This window comes from Lepidothrix coronata, unplaced genomic scaffold (genome assembly GCF_001604755.1).
Source record: "Lepidothrix coronata isolate B3197 unplaced genomic scaffold, Lepidothrix_coronata-1.0 Scaffold115, whole genome shotgun sequence".
Lineage (NCBI taxonomy): Eukaryota > Metazoa > Chordata > Aves > Passeriformes > Pipridae > Lepidothrix > Lepidothrix coronata.
Genome location: NW_016690295.1, coordinates 2648570 through 2672598, shown reverse-complemented (window position 1 = coordinate 2672598; position 24029 = coordinate 2648570). Strand labels below are relative to the sequence as shown.

The window sequence follows — 24029 nt, the reverse complement described above, 5'->3', positions numbered from 1 at the left end:
ATTTTAAAAGCAGAAAAAAGAGGAATAAAAGGATTAAAGATGATTTCATTTTTTTCTTAGGGACACAGCTTCTCATTCACAGCTGCTTTCATCACGTTTGACAATTGATTAATTTGTTAAAATCCCTGGATTTAAGACTAATGAAACTAACATTAGACGCAGCTTACTCTCAGTGGGAAAGCTGATCTCCTTCTTCATGCTCTGCATTTGCTTCACACTTCCATAGCTTCTCTTTGACTCGTTGCATTGGACTTGGAGTGGGGAACTGAAGGAAAGACACAGGTCAGGCTGAGCTTTCAGAGCTGTAGCTGGGAGGAGCAGACACAAAGCAGATAGGAAAGGCTTTAGCCCCAGAGTTGTAGAAGGAAAGCTTCATAGATCCTTTTTTTAACTAGGACTGAAATCCCCTGTGAATGTTTTGTTTGTTGGTTTTTTTTCTGATTTCACTTTTACCTTTTTTGCCTTTTTTTTTTTTAGAGTTAAACTGCTCCAAACTGAAGCCCAAATATTTGGTTTAGAGAAAATATTTCATTTGATACCAATCAAGTTGTTATTTGTAAAGTTTTTGTGCCCCATACTGAGGTGTTGCCTTAGTTTAACCTCACATCACGTGAGAACTGAGGCAAATAAGGAACCAAACCATGAAAACCCAATTATTATTAATACAGACTTTTCTCAGCAGTGCTTGGTGACGGGATGAGGAGCAATGGGCACAAAAGGAAACGCAGGAAATTCTGTTTCAACATCAGGAAAAAAACTCATCCTCCTTGTTTTCTTGTGAGGGTGGTCAGACACTGGCCCAGGTTGTCTAGAGAGGGTGAGGAGTGTCCCTCCTTGAGGATATTCAAAAGCCATCTGGAGGTGGTCCTGGGCAGCTGGCTGTAGGTGGGCCTACTTTGAGCAGGGGTTTGGACAAGGTGACCTCCAGAGGTTACTTCCAACCTCAACCATCCTGTGATTCTGTGAGTAAATGTATGTAGACCCTGTGCTGAAGGTACCACGCTTTTTAATGACAGAAAAAAAATGGTGTGAGGTTTGACCCTAGCAAGGTAGCTCATTACCTTTAGGAGTGCTAGGGTAGTATCTCGTTGTTACTGTAGGAACCCAAAGGTTTTACTGGGAATAAATGTGATTATACAGTATTAGCAACATAAAGCTGCACGTTTTTATATATGTGCAAACATCAAAACTGATCTGTGTTACTACTGCCTCAAAACTACTAAATTACATAATTTTAAATTAAAATAATTGATCCTCTTTCTTTGCAAATCATATTAAGGAGAGGGGTAGGCCAGAATGATAATTAGCTGAAAATAATAGTTGAGAACTGTCCACCACAAGAAACCTTGATTTGAGGGACACTCACCCTTTTGCACATAGTGGTAGAGTACCCTAATGTGGCAGCTCCTGTGCTTTGGATGTTCCATGAAACCAAAACTTTTCCTGCTTGTGTCCATCAAAAATTTCTTTCTAGAAGTCTAGTCTTAGATTCCTGGTTAGAAACACCCAAAATTGTAACTGTGTTAAATCTATGCAAGCATGGTGTTAATTCGAGCTCTGGGTGAAAGCTGCTGTATATATGCAAAAGCATAATTGCTCTGAAAATTGGTTGTTTACCTGCTGGATTCAGACTTCCCGTGGACTTTTCTATTTAAAACAGAAAACAACTGTTGTGCAAATTCTTGCAAGTGTCAGCAGTTTCCATGCATTTAACTTTTCTCATTTCCTGGGAAGATGATGGGATTCACTTTCTAGAAGCCAAAGAGAATGTAATCATCTTCCTATATCCCAAGGCTACTGCCAGGTCTCTTTGGATCCTCCAACTATACCTACTGAAGACAGTGAGAGCTCAGCTTTAGCACAAGAGAGCTGGCAAGATTTTCCTGAGTGATTGATTTAAAGAAATTGATATTAACCTTATACCAGCCCTTATGTCACATATTTCCAAGAGATAATTTAAATGCATCTGGTAGACTGCAGTAACTAGTCAGGATGAATGTCATGAACATGCCCCATGAAATCTCCGATGTTTCCAGACATGGGGAGGATTCTGGGGAGACCAACAGCACTGGTCAGAGCTCATCAGCTCAAAAATGCTTTCTGCAGCTGCATACTTCCAAGACACCTTGGAGCAGCCAGGGAGACAGAGAAAAGTTTCCTAGGAAACTGGGGATGTAAGTCCACACTGCTTTTGTGGCTTTTCAAGAAGTAGCTAATGTGAGCTGAAGTCTTGATATTGTTATAATATTCCCTGGCTTCTAGTGCTGTTCCAGGCTGAATGGCTGCCACATACAGAAAATGTGCTCAGAGTTTCATCCCTGGCACGGTAACACCTCCTGCCTCTATCACGCCCTGTACGTCAGTAAGGAACTATTAAAACATATCTCAAGTGTAAAATTTGCAACTTACTGGATCTCTTGAAAGGTTTTGAATTCTAGACAGCTGTTAATGCAGCCTGGAGCCTTCTGAATCCATTCAGAGACAGGTAAATACTGTGTTGCTTTGGTAAACCAATTTTTGCACATCAACAGCTTGCTGCAGCTGTTGCTAGAAAAGGAATAAAATATATTCAGAATATATTTTCTGAATATTTCAGGTGGATCGGTCTTTTATTATTAGTGCTGTTTGTAACACAACACATATGTGATATAAGAAGATAAAAATTAACTAAAATCAAAGGAAAATATTACAGGTTTGAGTTTTATTTACACTGAATTTTAGTTTCAAATATGCACACTGTGTACTTATGTGCAGCCTTATGTACTGTCAAAAGAGAGGATGTTTCTCTATTAAACTAAGTGTATATTAAGAAAAATTTTAGTCCACCTGAGCTTTTCTGTGATACTGCTTATATAAACCATACCACTTACTGAATATGGTCAGCTGTCAAGATACGAGACTGTTTTCTGTTCTCGGGGAGATGCAGCTTAGTTCCTTCCTATTGCAGCTATTAGCAGGACTCAAAATCAGTCAGTAGATCATAAAAAAGGTCCTTTGCTTCATAAGCAAACAGAAGTGAAGCATTTCTTATAATTTTGATGAAGTTGCTACGTTTTCTTATTTTTTCAGTTGCTCGTGCATAGTGTAAAATAGTTGTATCTGAAATTGTATCTCATGTTTCAGTCAGATCAGAGTTTGGCCACAGGCAGCGCTGTGGAAAATATTGAAGAGGAGGCATGTGTGAAGAGTAGTAGAAAATTGTATTATCAGTTACATATATGTGTATGAAAAATTCTATGTGTACCAAGTCTCATTGCTGCTTCTCATTTTGTGAAATCTTTTAGCTTAGTGAACTGTTTTAGCTGGCTGAGGAAAATCTGCATCCAGCAATCATACCACGACTTGTGCGTGTTATGCAAAAGGATTGTTCCCCTAAATGTGTGTTCTGTGTGGATTTATCGCTCCTGTGGTCACCCAGAGTTGCCTGCACAGATACAAAGCCAGGGATTGCAGAAAAAGCAGGCACATGATGGGAATGAAAATGCAAAAAAATTTACAAGCTCTTTTGTGCAAACTGTTTGTACACAAGTAGTTTTGAAAAGTGTGGAACTGCTAAAGTTCACCATCTTTTTAAGGGGTTTTTAGCTTTTGTGTGATAAACTTTGCATCCATTTTTTAAACTGGCAGTAATATTGTTCTGGTTTTGATATGCTGCTATATATTATGAATGTTCCTAATAATCTCTTCAGATGGAGTTTCAACTTTATCTGCTTCAGCTGTTAAAATGGGAGATCAAACAGAATTTTGAAGGCCAGGATCACTTTGTAAAAAATATCCTTGTCCATGTGGCATATTCAGACACTGTAGTAACGACTGGTGGAGCAGTAGATGTTTAAACTTCAGCACACTTAGCTAAAACAGTATCTTTTGTTAAGAAAAACATTCTTCCTCTAGAACTGTCTTACACTGTGCATTCTACAGTTGAATAGAATAGAAATTGGAAAAAAAAGGCTATTAAGTCAATCCAGCCCATCATTCCACGGAGGCAGTATTGTTTGCTGCATTGAAGTTTTTAGCTCTAATTGGAGCTAGTTTTCAATTTCCCATACAATGGGGTTTCAGCTGCATCCCTTGGGAGATTATTTCACAGTACAATAACTCTGCTGCAATGTTTTGCTGATATCTGGCCTAAATCTTCCCTCTTAATTTCATCCCATTTTTTGCTGTTATAGCCCTAGGTATTGGACTAAACAATTCCCCTTCTTCCTAAGCAGTTAGCTCGTCAAATACTTCTGGACAACTGCGTTCCTGCTTAGCTCAGTTGTTGCTTGTTTAGTCTCTAATCTTAACATTTCTGTAAAGATTTATGCTCAGTCCTCTTAAGCTTTCTGTTGCTGATCCTTTTTCACATTTTTTTTCTTTTTTTTTTTTTAATCTCTTTCCCCACAACCCCTGGCACTCTTTTTTGTGATCAGCCCATTTTTGACAGCTACTGGGCTGTAGCATCACCTGGTGTGTTGCAGAACCTTATAGATTGGTGCTCTCAGCCCGCTCACAGAGCTGGCCATAGGTGTACCAGCTCTATTTTTGTTGCCCTACCACATCGCCATTTAGGCTGAACTGAATCTAAGATTCTTTTTCTCAGGCTTACTCCTTCCCAAATCTTACTTTCCTCTTGCAATTCTCGATTTTTTTTCTTATTAGGGAATTCAGGAAATACCCACAAATAAATGAACAAGTGTTTGTTGAATTTTGTCCTTTTCAATTTTTTTTTCTGATGTCTTGCTGTAACATGGATGAATAAATTAACATTTGTCACTTTACTGTTCTTCAGCACTGCTAAAATACTGTTTAGAACTCTCACATCAGTTGAGATAGTAAATAAAACAGTCTTGCTATGATGTGCCACTAGACAGATAAAATAAGTACTGCATGGTAATGAAAACTATCTTGAAAATATCAGTGAGACTGATACTTTTTTATCTTTTGAAATAGTTCCCGTCTAGAAAATTGTGACTTTTGGAAGAATAGGAATACAATTGAGCCTGTGAATGGAATTTATAGAAGTCTCACATCTCTTGTAATTTCCTATCAAATGACTTTAGGAATTTTTTTTTTTTTGTGAGTCTTGCAATATTTCTTCACTTGCTAGAGGCACTTGATGATGTAAGAATCTCAGCTTTCATTTTTAAAAGAATTTCCCTTTCAGGCTTAATTGACTGCCGAGGAAAGCCGAAAATATGACTCAGGGCTTTCCAAAAGCAGAAACAAAAATGCAGAGAAGAGGAAGTGAAGCCTTCTTTCCCTCTTAATTTACTGCTACTCAAGCAAGTTTCAGATGATTTAGATCGACCTAAATTCTTCCATCTGGCTTCACAACTACATGAGTGTTTGTGTTCCTCTTCTATCTTGGCTTAGAAATAGGTAGTTGCTTTCATATCTTTGTGTGGTGTGACCCTCTTTAGTCACAAATAACAACCAAATTCTTATACTGAAAGCAAAAGTAATCAAACAGGAGACACTATTTTGTCACCAGCACAGCTTCCTGACTCTTTGATTTCTCGGTCCCAAAGACTTATTTACCAGGATTCATTCCCGGTGCTTACTCAAACTCCTCAGGCTCCTTCATTGTATCTTCCTGTTGTTTCTCAACACCATTCCTCTTTTTAAGTCAGATAGATATAGAAAGTGTGTAAAGTGGTCACCACAATGGGATGATAGCAGTATTTGAGGAAGGTTTGTGTCTCAGTGTATCTTATAGCTGATCCACTCTATCCTTCCTGTGCCATGAAAGTCTCATGTATTTTTATTTGTTGACTAAGTTCCCTTCCTCTGCTTTACCTCTGGGATGAATCATCTCCTACCATGGCAATTTTCTCTGGCATTGGGATTAGGTGCATAACTAAACAATTTAGTAGGCTAGAGGAGTGTGTCTTTTCATCTTTGTATAATACATTTGAATATGCACTCTCTTTTTGCAAGATGTTTTATCCTGAGTGGTAAGCTGAAATAAAGTGCTTCGCACATGTCATAAAATGAGATTATAGCACTTAATGATCCTATAATGTACATGTTCCTTCACACACTGTTGTGTATTTTACACACAAACTGGGACTTGTATTTTGTATGCAGTACTAAGTAAATGACATACTTGTTGCATTAGGAAAATCCTGCGTTGTATTTATAGCTCACATTTATAGCTCGTATTATGCATTGCAGTTTTCTCAGCTGTTCTATGGATTTTCTGCAGTGACAGTTTTTAAAGGACAACATATCGTGGTAGACATAATTCTCTAAGTCTGTGTTTACCAGATCACTAAATACCCAGAGATAAACCATGCTTAGGGCTGTCACCTTCAACCCCTGAAGCTATGGGGCTGTCAGCTAGACACAGGGAAAAAAGACATGTTGTTACAGTCGTGATCTAATTCAAAAGACACAGGAAACCAAACATCAAAAGAGGAGTGGCTTATGAATTAAGATGTTGGCAATGTTGCTTATATAGCTTTGAAAGCAACTTCAAAAGTTTCGAGAAGATTCATTATATCATCTGCAAGCTGTAGCAGGGACCATGGAAATCAGTTTTATTCACCTCACATTTGATCAGAGCTGCTCAAACCCACCAACAGCTGCAGCTTCAAATAAAAAAGATCGCGGGCTCGTGATGTTTCACAGGCGCAGGGAAGGCACCTGAGTTCTGAACACAGACATTGCTGGTTACTAAATGAACAGAAGTGAAAACTACTGAGAGATCTTGACATCAAAACCTCTTTATTGTATTTCATTGTCTTGGATTAGTTACCGTGGTGTAAAATTCTGTATGCATCAAGGTAGAGATGGCTTTTATTCTCGGTGGCCTGTCAAAATCGGCCGTGTACCCCATCAGCTAGGATTTCTTTTTTCTAGTTAAAAATCATGCAGAAATGATATTGCAGGATTTTATTATGTAAAAAAAATAGCTGTTTGCTGTAAAGATATGGCTGAAAAGATTACTTACTCTGGCTCTGATGGCATCTGGTGGTTGAGTAGAATGAATGCATTGTGCAGCTATGAATTGGAGTAGCCAAATACTTTGTTTCAACCTAGACAGGTTTTGGATAAATTTATTCTTGAATAGCTGACTTCTCTATCTATGTGGGGTAGCATATACTGCAAATCTGTTGATTTCTGTATGGGTAACATTTCTACTATATCAAGCTGTTCTGTTATCAGAGGTGCTTATCTTTCCCAAATTGCATTATTTGTTGTTTATTAATGGTAAGAACAGTAACGGTGTGAAATGGTGATCATTAATATTTGTATCAATAAATCAGGCTTTCAGAGAACTTTTGAAACAGAGATAGGAGGACAAAACAAAAATATAATAATATCCGTAGAAGAAAACCAGATGACTAAGAAAGAGTAAATGCCTAAAGCTACTGGAAGAACAGCCATTGTTAATAGCAAAGTTTATTAATAGAGAAAAAATGGCTAAGGAAAACACGGGAAAGCATAAACCTAAGTCTTAGAAAATAAGCATTTAATAAAAGACTAATTGTCCCATGGAACAATATTTGAAAATAAATAGTGAATTGAGATCAAATTTGAAATTACTATTATTTGAGAGTGTGTTAATAATATATGCACCAAATCAAGGACCCTAATATCATGAAGTACTCTAGATTTGGGTTTCTATTGCTCTCCAGATATAACTGGTGACAGAAAAAGCACATTTATGCAAGTATACCTCTATTACTACAAAACGATGTTGGAAATATTCCAAATTTATACTTGTTTTTGTGTTTTATATAAAATCACCATGGGATTTGAAAACCTGATCATGCCTGGAAAAGCTGCTTTTCACATCCAATATGACTGACTGTCTGCTTGGTGCATCCTGGGAGGGGCATTTTTGACATCTGTGGTTAAAACAGGCCAATCCGTTTTAGAGTTGGGAGTGCTGCTGATAGTTACATCAGAACCACATGGAAACACTTTTTTTCCCCGTTGTTGTGAAGTTAATTCTGCATTATTGAGATCAGAAATACCTTTGTGTCTCTGGATAAAATGTATGAGGAGCTGTGAAGGCTGTGATTTGTATTGGCAGCTGCAGAAGATCGTGTTGGGGTAGGGACAAAACAGATCTTCTGATTAAAATATGGATGGTTACATGATGGTAATAATGGCAGTTACCTGTACAGATGGGTAAAGCAGGAGAGCAATGCCATGAAACAAAGAAATTAAGCTGTAAATAGTGAGGGTGTTATGTATGAAATCCTAATGAATATTCATATAATAACTAAAGTGACTGCTGGCATCGAGTGCTAATCCTTTTGCAAATAACAATTAGCAGAGAGGTTGTAAAATGGATGCTAATTTGCACATAGTATCCAGAGTTAAGAAATATCCTGGCTAAACAAATGCTTTTGGATCTGCAGGAAAAATTCTGCACTGTGGATCAGATTGAAAAATGATGGTCTGAATCACGTCACAGTTCCTAAACAGGTTCTTGCAGAGGCCCAGTCATTTGGGTGCAAATCTGAACAATCCTGCTAAGTACTAGCTAAGAAATTGCCTATTATCTAAGTATTACCTATCTGTTATCTAAATATCTATACAGAAATCATCAGTAAGAACACATTGCTACAGGATTCAACTCATTTGCTGAATTCACCTGTAATGGAAGTAGCAGTGTAGAAACAGAAATACTATTTTCTTTCTTTCTGTAGCAGTGTTTGGGAATGACAAAAATGGCATTTTTGTACTAAGTCTGATATATAGATTACAATTATTAATGTTTAGTGCATGGTTTGTGCTGTTGCTGTTAGAGACAGTATGTGTGGTGGCTTGACCTTGGCTGGCTGCCAGGTCACTCTGTCACTCACCTCCACGACTGGACAGGGGAGAGGAGATAAAACAAAAGGTTTATGAGTGGAGATAGGGACAGGGAGAGATCACTGATTGAATACCATCATGGGCAAAACAGATTTGGCTGAGGGAAATTAGTTGAATTTATTACCAATCAAAATCAGAGCAGGATAATGAGAAGTAAAACAAATCCTAAAACCATCTTTGCTCCACCTCTCCCTCTTTCATGGGCTTAGCTGTATTCCTGATTCTCTACCTCTTTCCCCCCAGGGAATGGGGGTTATGGTCAGTTCATCACATGTTTCTGCTGCTGCTTCCTCCTTAAGGAGAGGAGTCCTTTCCCTACTCCAGTGGGGATTTCCTCCCATGGGAGGCATTTCTCCACAAACTTCTCCAATTTGTGTCCTTCCTGTGGGCTACAGTTCTACACAAACTGCTTCGATGTGAGTCACTTCCATGGTGTGCTGTCCTTCAAGAACAAGATGCTTTAGCGTGGGTCCCCCATGGGGTCACAAGTCCTGTCAGCAAACCTGCTCCAGCATGGCCTCCTCTCCTCACAGGTCCACAGATCTGCCAGGAGCTTGCTCCAGTGGGGGCTTCTCCATGGAGTTACAGCCTTCTTTTGGGCATCCACCTGCTTGACTGTGGGGCTCTTCCATGGGCTGCAGGTGGATCTTTGCATCCCTATGGACCATCACGGGCTGCAAGGGCACAGCTGCCTCACCATGGGTTGCAAAGGAATCTCTGCTCTGGCAGCTGGAGCACTTCCTCCTCCTTCCTCACTGACCTTGGTGTTTGCAGGGCTGTCTCTCTCACTCTTACTCCTCTGGCCACAATTACTGCTGCACAATAACTTATTTTTCCCCCTCCTTCTTAAATCTGTTATCCCAGAGGTGTTACCACTGTCTCTGATGGGCTCAGCAGCAGGTCCATCCTGGAGCCAGCTGGCACTGGCTCTACCAGACGTGGGGGAAGCTTCCAGCAGCTTCTCAGAGAAGCCACCCCTGTAGCCCTCCACCACTGCAACCTTCCTGTGCAAACCTGATACAGTATGTTTTGAATTGAGGAGAGTTTAACAAAAGCTAGTACATATATGTGATGTGCTTCGTTTCTTTGAAGCACATTTCTATGACACAAATCCAAAGTATTTTGAACCAAAGAATATATGACTTTCTTAACATAAGAATGTTGAGACTATGCATGCATGACTACTGAATGTAGCTGGATATACTGGCTGAGGATGTGGACCAGATTTACAGAGCCACATAGATACGTTAACAGTTGAATTGACATTTAAAATTATCATGTACAAGCATTTAAGTAAAAATTATATGCCTGACATCAACTAAAATTCAAGAGATATCCCAGATTTTAATGAGTTCACTCCTTTTAAAACACTTACTATCTGTGCAGATATGCCCCTAAATACTTTTAAGAAGTTGTACTCCTGGCAGCAACAATTGTTTACTTATGGAGCTGATATGGAAAGTTAAGATAAAGCACAATGCAATGTATTACATTATGAAGATATACTTTTAAGCTGCCAGTTGTAGATGAAACATGTCCTTTGGAGCAGGTCTAAATCTGAACAAGATTGACCCCAAAGGACACTTGGTGTGTCCCATGTCAAACTCTTGCCAAAAAAGGGAGATAAGGAGTGTAAGAGACAGCAAATGTAAAGTGCTGTGCTTTCTTCTGAATAATACACCAGTTTAGTGGCTCATCATGCTTAATAGCCACTAAGGGATGAGATCTCTTTTCCGTAATTTTATCTAATCCCTTTTTGAGCTCCCTTCAATAATAACACTGCAGTAATAGGGTGTCTTCCATGTGTGTATAGTCTGTTAGCAGTATTAGCAGTACAATATGTTCAGCAGTGTCTGGAACTAGTATCTCAAACTTTTGGATGTGTTTGTGTTTGTTTCCTTTGTTTTCCACTGGCTTTTTTGTGTGTGTGTGTGTGTGTGTGTGAATAAATGAGTTAAACCAGTTTATGCAGTGTGTGCATAAATTTGGTTAAGACACCAAGGAATCACTATATTCCTGGTGTTTTTGTGATTCACTAGAGCATAGGTGTGCTGCAAGGAGAGAAAAAAAATCTTGTCTTTAGAGGAACATCTGTACAAACAGATATTAATTCTATTATCTTCCCTTCATTTCCCTGCCCCCCTCCCCCCCGTCCCAAAATACATTTTTTTTTTCTCTTACCCCTGTGAAATTAGTCCAGTTATCTATTAATGATGTTCTGACGTGCTGCAGACTACTGATTTTTAGTGGCATGTAATCGGTGTGCTAGCAAAATCTGACAACAGAACATGAACCTTCTGAGAAACTGTTTGTCCACGAGAAATGAAGTTTTGAGGCAGCTGAAAAGTATCATTTTGAAACTAAAGTACCACTTATAAAAATGAGACCAAAGATATAATGTCATCCTATTTGACATCGGGAAAGTTGCCTGATATAAGAGAGACAGGTTTGTACCTGCTACTCACACAATTAGGGACTCAGAGTAGCATTTATATTCCTAGTTTGAGCTGTGATTTTTTGAGCTGTTGTGAGATTATTAATCAATTTTAATGAAAACTTCTGGCATTAAATCAGCATAAAATGTGCACATTATGTATTATTTTAGTATGGTCCATTGGTAGTCATACTACTCTACTTCCTGGATGAAAGAATTTTTGGCAACTGGTATCAAATTATCTTGTCTTCACCAACGAATTTTAAAGAAATAAAAAGCCAGTGAATATTTTAAAAATAAACACATATGCCAAAATAGCTAGAAATTTTCGTGTTCAGTCCAAAACTGTCCCTGTATAAGGTAGTTCCTGATTAATTGGAATGCAAGGCCCTAATTAGCTGGGTGCTACAGATGGGGTGCTTACAGTCACATCTGTTTAAAAAATGAGAAATTAAGATTTCAGATGTGTGCTTGACAAATTTTGCTGTAAATTTTATTATTACGTTTTTCTTAAATTTAAAGGTTGAAGAAAAAAGGATATCCAAAGCCAGATTTTTCTTTAAAAGAGAAATGGTTTCATTGCATTTAAATGCAATATTCATTCTCTGCAGATACTGAATAAAATTTGAGATCTCATTTTCTCTTCCGTGCAGAAAGTTGGGCATCTTGGAAATTCTTTAAAGAAGTTCTCCAAGTGAAGGAGGATTCAAAGTAAACCTCAAGTCTCACTTGCAAAGGAACCTCAAGGGACAGCATGTTTGCCAACTTTATTTCTAGGTATTGTTAACATAACCACTTTTCCAGTGGCTTGTATTAAATTGATTATCCTTGATTCAAATAAAATAAAATAGGAAGCGCTATCCAGTAATTTTCACGTAAGAAATAAAAAGCTGATAAGTTTTGGTATACCGGTAAAAATACTTATTTAAATAACAAAATTGACAAGTTTTTTAATCCTTCTTTTAGCCAAGAGCTTAAACCAAGTTCCTTAAAAAAATCCTAAACATGCTGTGTTTTAATACGACCTGTGTAAATCAAAACTAGGAGGAATATTTTGACTGACATCTTGAAACAGAAGCTACACGTTGCTATCTTTATGACACAAATTTATGACAATTTGTGTTATAGGCTTCAGCTCAGCAGTGATACAAAAATCCTCCTTTCATCTTATCCAAGATGAAGAGTAAAATTGGCTAGACGTATTTAAATGAAAAAAGGCTGAAATCACCTCGAGAAAGTTAATTTCAAGATACGAGAAAAATGTTTAAGTCAAATTTGGTCTGTGCTATCAGTAGGGTTGAAATAGTGGAGAGACATGAAGTAAGAAATTCAATATTTCAAGAACTAATATCATAAGGAAAACAAAGCGTATATGGAAGTAATCTTTCAATCGGAAATTTTATTTGCTGAGATGTATCACCTTATGCAGACACACAGAAAAAGATTGCTCTTGTTAAAATACAATGATGTTTATAAAGTACTTACTGGACACAACATAATATATCTGACAACTCCCAGGCAGAATATAAATGTGAAATATGATGTGCAGATAAGCATACATCCATGGAGAGGGCACTGCCCCTTTTCACTGCAGTGCCAAGAATACATTTAGCTCACATTTATGATAAGCACAGCTAAAACACTGTCAAATTATTAGTTAAAATGGGATGGAAATTAATTAACAGAGCCAAAGTGAAAAAAACAGATTTCGAAAATAACAAGTATGTTATTACTTCCCAGAGAGACTTCAGGACGTGTGGACACAGGCCAGCATGATACTGTTTATCATGCCTGTTTAGGGAAACACATAGTCTCACTATGCTTTTCTCAGCTGGCTCTTTTGTTCCATTTACGAGCATTGAAGTACGTAGAACAAACGAAAACAAGAACAAACAGGAATTATTTCCTTTGCACCAGTAGCTCTCTGTGGTGTGCTGTTGGACAACATCAACCAAAAAGACAAAGACAGGGTGCAGCTCAAATTGAACCTTGGAAGGAATGACTGATAGTGCTCAACTTCTGTGTGCAAAGAACAGACGTTTTCTCAGGTGGCGCCGTGAACGCGGCACTAAATAGCTAAACCTGCTAATGAGGGAGTCTGAAAGGGATGGGACAAAGAGCTTCAGCAGTGGGAGCCAGACTGCTGTTCTGTCTGGCGGTTCAGATGACTCCTGGGTACATGTTTTATGTATGTCTTGGCTATAAATAGGAGGAGAACTTTACTGAGACGCAGCATGGCTGTGCCATGATGAGGAGCTGGATTTGCAGAGGCCCTGAAGCGTATCGAGTGCAGGGGTGCTGAAGGAAGTGATGTTCTGTAGATGGATGTTATTCACTTGTATAGGCTGCAGCACGGGCATTTTACATTTAGAAGATGACATCCAGTTTTTCAGCATGTTTATTATTTTAGTGGGAAAAATGTGTAAAGTTCAGAGTTGTATCTCTTTTGTTTTGCCCACTTTGGTGGTCCACTGGCATCACAGTGGTGGGAGCTCATGGCAAAGTATCTTTTGCCAGACCTAGTCCATACAATATTTCAGTTCTGTAGCACAATGTAGATACCTAAATGTTCTTTTTGTAATGTGAAAATCCCCTTCACCTTGCCAAGACATATTCTGGAACAGGATCTCTGACTATATTTTCTCTCACCTCTCTTTTGATGTCTGCTCTGCAATGTCTGTGTCTGATATCTATGTCTGAGCCACTTGCCTAGAGCTCCCTTCAAAGATAAGGAAAAGAAAAAACATTCTTAAGGTATGGTTACTTTAAGTGTTCCTTTCTTTCTGCTGCCTATGAATGGAATTTAAGATGAATAGCTGAGTTGGAGGATTTTTTTTTTAATATAGAACTTTTTTTTTTACAGTTGATGTCCACAGTTGGCCAGATGAATTTCCAAGTGCAAGGCAACAGCAATATCTATTCTCTTTTCATTTTTTAAAATTCTTGGATTGGAAATTTTAGCCTTCAGTAGTGATAACACATATTAATCCAACTGTTTGATATTCTTAATATCTGGTGAATTATTCATTCAGTGGATAAGTTCTTTCAGAGAATTCTATCACCACTGAGTAAGGTATTTGAGAATTTCCTGTTGATATTCCATAACTACATTTTTGCACAAATTAGTCAGAAGTACAGAGCATTCAGTGCTGATAGTATCTCTGTTAATACCTTTCTCTAAGCATTACATTAACTTAGGCACTAGAAATGCCTTGTATTTTGGAACTGATCTGTTAAACAAACAGCCAAACACTATGAAACTCTTTAATTTAGTAGGTTAAATCCACAATATTGCCACAGTTATGGAATTTAAGCATTGGTCTGTGAAAATATATGCTCTATAACATACCAAGGTGATATAAGCTGATTCTTTTTCTGACACAGAGAGAAAACAAACTGGTTGATATGTAGCACACACCTAATCTGTGCAATGCACAACTGAGCCACGCAGTTTGATAATGATCTGATAAAAATGGTATAGGCTAAAGGCAGTTTAGAGAGGACTGTTGCTGACCCAAACATCTGCTTTTCAAAAGCAGACATGGAACACAATTTCTTGTGTGTGTCAAAGTGCTGGCATTGTAGTGAGGCTGTTCCATTTGTATGGATTGCAACTCAAATCTGATATGAATTTGATTTACATTTTGCAAAATATAAGTTGAAATACAGTTTAATGACAACTGGGGACTGTGATTGTATTTATTTCTAGGGAGAAGGAGCAAGTAACTCAGAGCAGAGCCTTGAACAACTTAATAGTAACCATCAAAATAGCAATAAGAAAATGTAAATGCAGAAGCTTTCCATGATGTTCAACCATAAGGTGAGGTACAGATGCAGTTTATAAAACTGCTGGAGCACGAGGGATGACAGTGGAATGCAGATGTGGGGAGTGTTTCCAAACCCAGAGGGTTTCATAAGCAATGCATATTAAAGATGCAAAACATTTCTTCTAAGGAAATACATGCAAAGTGTTCTAGCTTTTATTTTCTTTCTTTTTTTTTTTTATAACCTCCCATAATTATAATTTAGCATGTCTATAATCTGACATTTTCAAAACACTTTCTTGGAATGATATATATCACTAGGACTTAGGTCTACTAATTCTTAATTACATATGTGAATAAAAATTTGATTTGAATTTAAAGTGATCTGAAGAGTCCTATGGATATAGAAATGTCTGTATAAATATAGAACGTAGAATATGCTTTGAAAATAAAGCAGTTCTAGTGATGTCTTGTATTTCCCAAAGAATCTTGGGATGTAATTGAATGGTTCCGTATTTCTGTCCTTTTTGATTGTAGGAATGCCTCTTATGGAGACCTTTGCATGCTTGCCTCTGGGCATGAAATAGGGTCCATTTAGATCCATTTAGAATTTTTCCCTCTGTGTTCCTTGCTCTAGTAAATCAAAGCTGGCAGGACTTTTCAGAACCTCTGAAGCAACAGGTTTAGCATTTTCTTTTAGCTTCTGGATGCAGTCTTGGTTGAATCATGGATCAGTGACCTGGAAGAAGATTTCTCAGCCACTCTTTTCCATCATGCTAAGGATTTATTCCCATTTCATATTGTTATTTTGTGTTTGGGACTGCCATAAGTACGCCAGTTCTCTTTAAAATTGCTTAATATATTTGTTCATTGTACATAGGTGTCAAAATTGCAGAGCTGTAAATTGGATTGAGAGAGGGTCAAAAGCGAAACAAAGACTTTTGAGTGGATGTAACGTGATGATAATGTTCCACAAAATAAAGGAAGTCATAAGTTTATGCCTATTTTTCATGAGTTTTCAGAAAGAGTTTGGAGCTTTCTGAGAGATGTGTGGTTCAGCGCAGTGGCTTGGGTCTGGCAGTGCTCATCGATGGAAGGTAGAAAATTCCTTCACTACACAAGTTACTGTGTGATATTTTATTGCTCGAATCACCGAGTAAGCCAGACATAGAATTATGGTTTTACTTTTTCCTAAAAATTGCCACACCTGAGTTAGTCCCTGCTGCTTCTGTCTCCCTGTAGTTTAGGTCTGAACTTTAAAGTCTTCGTTGCTTCGGTGGAATTTTACATGCCAAAGGTAAAAATTTGAAACTGGGTTACAAGATTGCCAGAGCTGCCAGAAGAGGGTATTTTTTTTCTCTACTCTTTTTATTCTTACCTGTATATGCTGAATTAGTATTGCAGTAAATGTGAGCACGTGTTTTAAAGCTAACTTGATTTTTAGAGTCAGAGCTCTGAGCTGTGTTGAGTTTGGATCTCTTCCTCCTAAAAGAATCACAGGGTAAGCTGAGACACTGAGACACTGAGAACTTCAAGCAGATCTAAGCCAGTGAAGCTGCTGAGTGCTTTTAACACCATGTTAAGGATGGGAACTGATAGAGAAGACTTCAGTTAAGTTTTAAGTGAATGAAATGCATCTGCAAAAGAAAGAGTGAATATTGCTTTTCAGATTCATGAGCAGAAAAGAAGCAATCATCCTTAAACTGTTACCAAAGCAATTTAGAAAGTTTAGACATCTAATTCCCCTTAAATACAGCAATCTAATGTCTACATTTATCTTTTAAATTGGTTTATTAATAAAAAGGAACTGGAAACTCTTGGAAGTGTGCAATACCCCCTGGAACGTGATTTAGAATACTTCCACAATTTAAAGAGCTGAGTTTTAATTTTATCTGCTTGTGAATTGACAACAGAAAAGCATTGACATTTTATGCTATTTCATCTTTTGGAAATCTCTGTTAAACCTCTAGGTCTGTTCGTTGCATACCTAAATTAGTTTTTTTTAAAGTAAGGGTAGATTCTTAAACATATTGGATTGTTATGTTTGCTGTATTTGTGATCAATTCTGTATTTAAGTCTCATCTATCCTAGATAATTCTGTTTCCCCAAAGAGATTGTCTTTTACAGGTCTGTGTGGATTGGGAGAGTGAGGAGTTGCTTATCTTTCCCTTATCCATGAATAGTTATATTTAATATTTAAATGGCACATGCAATTTAAATTGCAAATGTTGTGAAAGATCAGCATATTTCAATCCTCATTTTCAAGACTGAATAGCCATGCCTGAACCAATAATATCTATCAGTTATGTCTGGTAGTATAGCAGAATTCCATATCTGTGACTTTGTCAGGGACAGTGTTGGTGGTATCCATTGTAAATGACTAACTATGAACCAGCTGGATACCTTTGCTTTGTGGTTCACTTATGGTTTTGTGTTTTTTAATGCTACTTAGTAGAAAGCAGAGACATTTCTACATAGAAACATTGAACTAAAGAGTGTGCAAGAGCAAACAGAATATTCTATTTCTCCTACTTTTATCCTCACTTAGTAAAATAAATTGATTCTTTACCATTGTTGCATGAACTACTTTTTTTTTGTGAAGAGTCTACATTTCTCCTGGGTAGTATTAAACGTCTCTGCTGAGGAGAAGGCACATCAGATTGCAATTAAAATAATAGCAATCTTCCAACTGAAACATTAATAACTTTTTCTTCAAAGTGCTACATTTAATGTTCCAGAACGGGAAGTCATGTAACATAACCGAGTTCAACAAACAGTACAGAAGGCATAATGTTTATTATTAGCATCACATCACCATATGACAGTGACAGGTGGTGATCCACAAATGGCATCACAGTCATCGGTAACTATGTGGGGAAATGAAGGGCTTCAAAAAGTGCAATTTTGTGGCAGTATAAAAAAATTCAGACCTGTTATTGTTAGATAACTGGAAGATAAATTTCAAAGTTAATATTTATAGTGTCTGAAAACATGCTTTGTGGATTATTGGCTATGTAGGATGCTGTATCCTGTATTTATATTGATTTGCAAGAGCACTGGCACTGCAAGCAGATCTAGCAGTCATGTATTCCAGAGTTTCCTAAAATAACCCTGTGTCCTAATTTTTCAAGAGGTGGGAGGGAAGAAATTTATATTAGAGGGTCTCAATTAGAATATGTAAAATTATGTTTAAATGGAAATACCTTTCACAATTTCCCAATAATTTTACTATTTTGTTGAGCTGTAGTTGGTTATTTTAATTAATATTATTTTCAAAATAAAAATCCTGTTGACTTTATTTTTTTATATATGACTATATCTATATATCTCTATATATAAGTATATATGAATATTGATATATGAAACATTCATAATGTTTACTTCTAAAATAAAGTATTATGTGAATGTGGTGATGATAAACACAAAGAAAAATTTTCAACTTCTGTGTATCCCTCAGAATGAGGAGTTAGTATTTGTCACTTATGAACTACTGAGAAAGAAAGAGTTTTAGATTTACATGTGAGTCATTTTGTGTTTGGAATATGCTTTTCTTTTTAGGATGTCTCAAATGGGAAGATGGTTAATATCGAATTTTGCCCACTTCCCTTCATATTTTGCTTTCTTTTTTTTTAGGTTGAGTCATGCTACAGGTACTTTGAGCTAAAGAACATAAAATTAGGATTAAGGCAATGCTTTCATCCACCAATGGTGGGTGTGAATATGTTGGGAAAAGAAGAAATGAGACCAGTAGATGCTCTGCCACCTCCTCATCTCTTTTGGTCATTGTGCTGTATCTTCTGTGACATTTAGGGCTCAGCTCCATCCCTTGGCTAGAGAATGCATTAAATCCTGAACTAAAAAACTAGAGTTATAACTTCAATAATGGTACCTGCACATCAACTAATATTTTCTTGTGATGTTTACCTCTTATTGTATTTGGTTGGTAAAGTTCTTTAAAGCTTCCTCTGATGTAAAGGGGAGTAAGTTTGGAACCGGCCTCAGCGTTTCTGTTCACCTTCAGAACCATGACGTGTTGGCAGATTTACTGTCAACTTATAAAAACTAATGAACCACTTTAAGCCCTGTCATAAAACTGGAATTCTTTTGTACTTAATTAGATGGCCTGGAAGAGAGGAAATTGGACCCAAACCCTATAAAATTAGCTTCATCAAAAGAAAGTGGAAACAGATGAGCAACCCACAGTAACTCTACAAGAATAATGCCACAATCCTTACAACCCTGTCTTGGCTTATTTGGATTGCTTACTCAAGGCCCTGTTTAAGTCTTTCCCAACATAGTTAATTTGTATATCATGGGTGGAACTGGAGGTGATGCTTGTGGTCAGGATTGTGTTATGCTCATAGCCTTGTCAGACAGTAATTTTTTGGACAGATACTTTTCCCCCCTTTCCCAAAGTGTTTTCTTCAAAAATGACTCTATTTTTGAGAACAAGGTTGGTCAAACCCAACCTTTTGTACCTGTTGTACATTTTGAAATATCATTGGTAACAAGTTACAGAGAAATTTGGGATGTTAATAATTTGGAGCAGAGTTTGAAATTGGGCAGGGCATCAGGAATGTGACATTTGCTGAAAATAAGTCGATTTTAACCAACTTACAAGGCTTCAAAAATTGCAGTTTGAACATATGCAGTAAAGGTGTGTTAGATGGGCAGCTTAAATCTTTTAAGTCTTTTCATCTGTACTGGGCATGTTCGAGGCTGTAGTTGCAGAACCTGAGCAGGAGTTTCCCTCAATCAGTCCCAGATGGTGGGAACTGAGGATGAGAAGTTTCCTGTCCACGTTCCTGGTGCAAGTGCCTTGGCATCACAGGGATGCCAGGGATGACTGACTTGAAGTGGATGATTTTGGACTATCAAGTTTGGCAAGTTCTAGCTTAATGTACATGCCTGTCAAAGCTTACAAAATTAAGCCAACCAAAAAAAAAAAATTGAAAATCCATTCTATAGGATGTTTTTGATAGCTCACAAAGTGCTATTAACAAAGAAATTACAACTTTCTGTTATTAGAACTCTCTAATTGTGGTCATTGTGGTTTAGTGACCTGATTTGCAAAGTGCTGAACGTTCCTAGTGGCAACAGAGGCAACAGAAATGTGCCAGTATAGTGTTTTATGTGATAAGAGTTGCTCTCAAAAATCCATTGGGAGGCCTTTAAATTGGATCCACAAATTAAAAGGCATTTTTGATCACAACTTCTGCAGATGTCAGCTCCCCATTTTCAGAATGGCTCTGCTGTCCTCTTACTTCCTGGTAGCTGTGAAACTACATTAGGGCTTGAGAAAAGTCTCTTATAAAATCCCATGAGCAAGTGAATAATTTTATCATCAAAGTTTGAACAGTGTTTAGCAAGTAGATTACGGAGCTGGTTACTACTAAAAAAAAAATACTGAAAATACTTAATGGCTTCTAGCTTAATGAGAACAATCCATCTGTAAATGGAATTAGCCAATGATTCAATGGGAAAACGTGCCCATAACGCTGTTACAGCACATAAACACAGGTTTTATGCTGGGGCTTGATGGCTTTAGCATGATTGACGTTTGCCACTTCGGTATTCTTCCAGCATTCTTTTTTGGGTGATGATTTAATAACTATCAGAGCAGGACTTTGATTCTGTACAAGGGCTTGCTCTTGCATATTTATGAAGATATGCTTGCATATTTGTAAATTTGATTATTCACTTGGGGAGACTCGTGTGTATAAATGGCTTGAACGGCATCGTCCACAAGCAATTTGTTAAAAAATAATCTACTCTAATTTCATCTCTTAGGAATATTTTTAGGGTCAAATATTATTTGTAGTCAAGAAATTAATGATTAAGCCTCTTAACATTCTGAACTTGTGTTTCCACTCTGGCTTTTTAGACAGTGCTAATGACGCTTGATATCAGTTCTTGGTCTTGCTCTCACCAGAGCATTAAACATATTCCAAAGAATGAAAATGCCTTTTGGAAGCCTTCTTAATTCCTGCCTTAGTGAATGCAATGGACAGATGATGACGAATTGTAAATATGTTTTGAGCTCTCTGGGTGGCCCAAAGCAGATCTATCCTGCTGAAAATGTCCTCTGCATATTGATTCCTCCCCGAGTGAAGAACTAATTTAAACACCTTCTTATTGCCCTCTTAGCACTTTTATGGAGGCCATACATATGCACTATTTTCAGAGGAGGTGATGTGGCAAAATTATTGCAGCAATCTTGGAACCCCCATCTGCTAGAATGTCCCTGGCCTCCCCTCCATAAAAATATCACTGCTGTTCGAGTCAGCACCTCTGTGTGTTTATTATCTTACCAGAACCTTGGAAATTGCTTTTGTTTCTAGTAGGAAAATCAGAATAGGGAAGGTAATAGGACAAGCCATAAATGGAAAAGCAATTTTGAGATAAATTTTAGATTAGAATCAATGAGACTGAAATTGTATTTTTCAAGAGTTTTGATTTCTTCCCTCAGAGCAAGTCATTTTTCATTTTCTCCTATTTTCTTCTCTACTTTGTTTTTCTTGGGAAGACAATAAACTGAGTATCTTGAGGGTTCCCTTTCTTTACTTTTCTTATCCGTTTTAATTTTTCTGAATATTAACAGTTCAGGGATGTTAGTGATTAAATGTGAAAGACTGATGCTTTTAGACTCCTCTTTGGCTTAGAAAGTTTTGAAAAACTAGAGTGAAAAATGGAAAAGGAAACTAATTACAGTGAAAAACAGCGAATGATCTTAAACAAATATCATATTTTTTGGTTAAAGAATAAGAAAGAAGAGCCAAATAATTTGAAATGCTCCTTTTAAATAATATTTCTGGATCTTGAACAAGCGGAAGTATTTGCACTGAAACAAAGCATATAGTGAACAAAGAATAAAAAATAATGACATGTACTTGAAAACTTTTCCCTGTTTATTTTTAATGAGATCCATTTGAATTTTTTTTTCAGGGGTAAAAAAAATATTAAACCATATAGGATAAAAATTGTGCATCCTTTCCAGTGTTTCTAGAGCCAAAATGTGCTCTGCATGAGTATCGTTCTATTAACATTTCTGTAAACCCAGTTATTTTGGGGTAGGTGCTAAGTGATGCAAATAAAAATGGCCAGTGTATTTATAATCTCCTAATTTTCCCTTTGCGGGCGTATCTCCAGGGAAGTGTGGTCATGACGACATTCATCCTTCTCAGGCTGCTAGAATTAAACCTGTCCATAAAATAGATGGGAAGGCACACTGAACCATTTCAAAGGATGGCAAAGTTCCCATGATAAATTAATGCCCAAATCAAACTGCCTGCCTTTAAGGACTCCACACTCTATGGCTCCTGCTCACTAACCATTAAATATATATGATGCCTTTAAATGCCCCAATAGAGCTAAAAACACATTCAGCTGAAATTTATTCTCTTTAATATTTATCTACATCTGGGTATTTGTACTGTCATATCCTTCTTAGGTATGAAAGTTTTATACTGTAGTTGTGAGGGAATGCCCGCTATCATCACACTTATACCCGTCCCTCCAAGCTACAATACATTATTTCTTACCAGCTCTGTCTCACGGAGCAGTTTCTCATAATTGCAACCTAAATGTTTAATGTGACAGAAGTAAGGATGAATGGGAAAAGATCTGAGTGTGGAGTGTAAATTAGCTTGAAAAAGGTGACAGTGGCTCTTGCCACGGTCCCTCCATGTGGTCTCTTGATCCTACAGAAAAAATTCTGGAAACAAAATGAATTAGGTCTTGTCCTTGGTTTCCATCTCTTCTGTTGGATACTGGGGGATGTTTTCTGTTTGTTGTTAAGATTATGAATGTGGCATTCAGAGAAAAAGGACAACTTGTTAATGGCTCAACCCTACTAAGCTGTTCATTTAAAGAGATAAAGTTTTTCTTTATTTTATATTTTTCACAGAATATTCTGAGTTGGAAGGGACCCACAAGGATCATGGAGTCCAGCTCTTAAGTGAATGGCCCATACAGGGATTGAACCTTAAGAAAATAAAGAAAACTTAAGATTTAAGAAAACCTTTTCTTACAGGTCAATAATTACTTCCAAGTTATTAGTTTATGTTTTCATAAACCTTTTTCCTTTCTAAGTTCAGTAATTTTCTGCATAATAAGGTCTGATTATAAGCAAATTGAAACAGTTGCTTTTGGGGTTTTTTGTGTGTGTGTAATGCCACTTACTTGCCTAACCCTGTCATTCATTATGAATAATGCATTCCTAATAAAAATGGCTTTATTACAGTGAGGGTGCAGCAGTTTTTTAATAACCAACTGTTTCATTTTTTTATTTAAAAATGCAGGTTTTAGAGACTCCATTTAAGAAGATGGATACAATGCAGTTCAATTATGGATTTTGCCTTTATTGGTGAGTGAAAACCCCATTCCTTACGTGTGCTCATAAATTCTCATATTGGTAACTAAGATACAGTACTCTAGTATGTATGTTTCTGTGAAATAACTAATTTATTGAGATTTCATAGGTGTCCATGTAAACATGCAAATGAGAACAATTTGGAAGACTTTTTTGTTTCTCTAGTTCCTCAGATGCTATTTTGTATTTCTTTTGCCTTTATTCTATCAGTATATTGTGGCTGTGTCATTCCTCAGATTTTGGGGGAAAACATTCTGTTATCACTGTGGCTCAGGAATACCATATGACCATAATTTTCTGGCTCTTTGCCATAGACCAAAACACATATTTGTTCAATATACTAGAATAACTGAAGTGCTGGTTTGGAGATAAATGGAAATACTTCCTAAAAAATTGTGAGGTTTTGTTCTGGTTTGTTTTTTTTTTTTTTATTACTTTTATTTTAGATTTCCTCAACTTAATTATTATGGGAAATATAGACTAGTTTAATAGATGCATCTGAAACATCAAGAAGATCACTTTGAATTTAATAAAACTCCTCATAAAAATTAATTTTTCTTCTCTTGTAATATTAATCTTGGAGAGCATGTAATGTTGAAGCTGGGGCCTGCAATGATGACTCCCTGCTCATACAGGTGTACACAGG

General features: G+C 37.1%; 1 long non-coding RNA gene across 1 annotated transcript in view; it reads left to right on the top strand.

Annotated features, from left to right (window-relative positions):
- The first annotated feature begins 2330 nt into the window (after positions 1-2330).
- LOC108502234 overlaps positions 2331-24029 on the top strand; it is a 33808-nt gene continuing 12109 nt past the window's right edge. The window contains exons 1-3 of the long non-coding RNA XR_001876383.1: positions 2331-2485; positions 22919-23044; positions 23313-23377. This is a non-coding gene — a long non-coding RNA (uncharacterized LOC108502234). The remainder of the gene's footprint in view (positions 2486-22918; positions 23045-23312; positions 23378-24029) is intronic.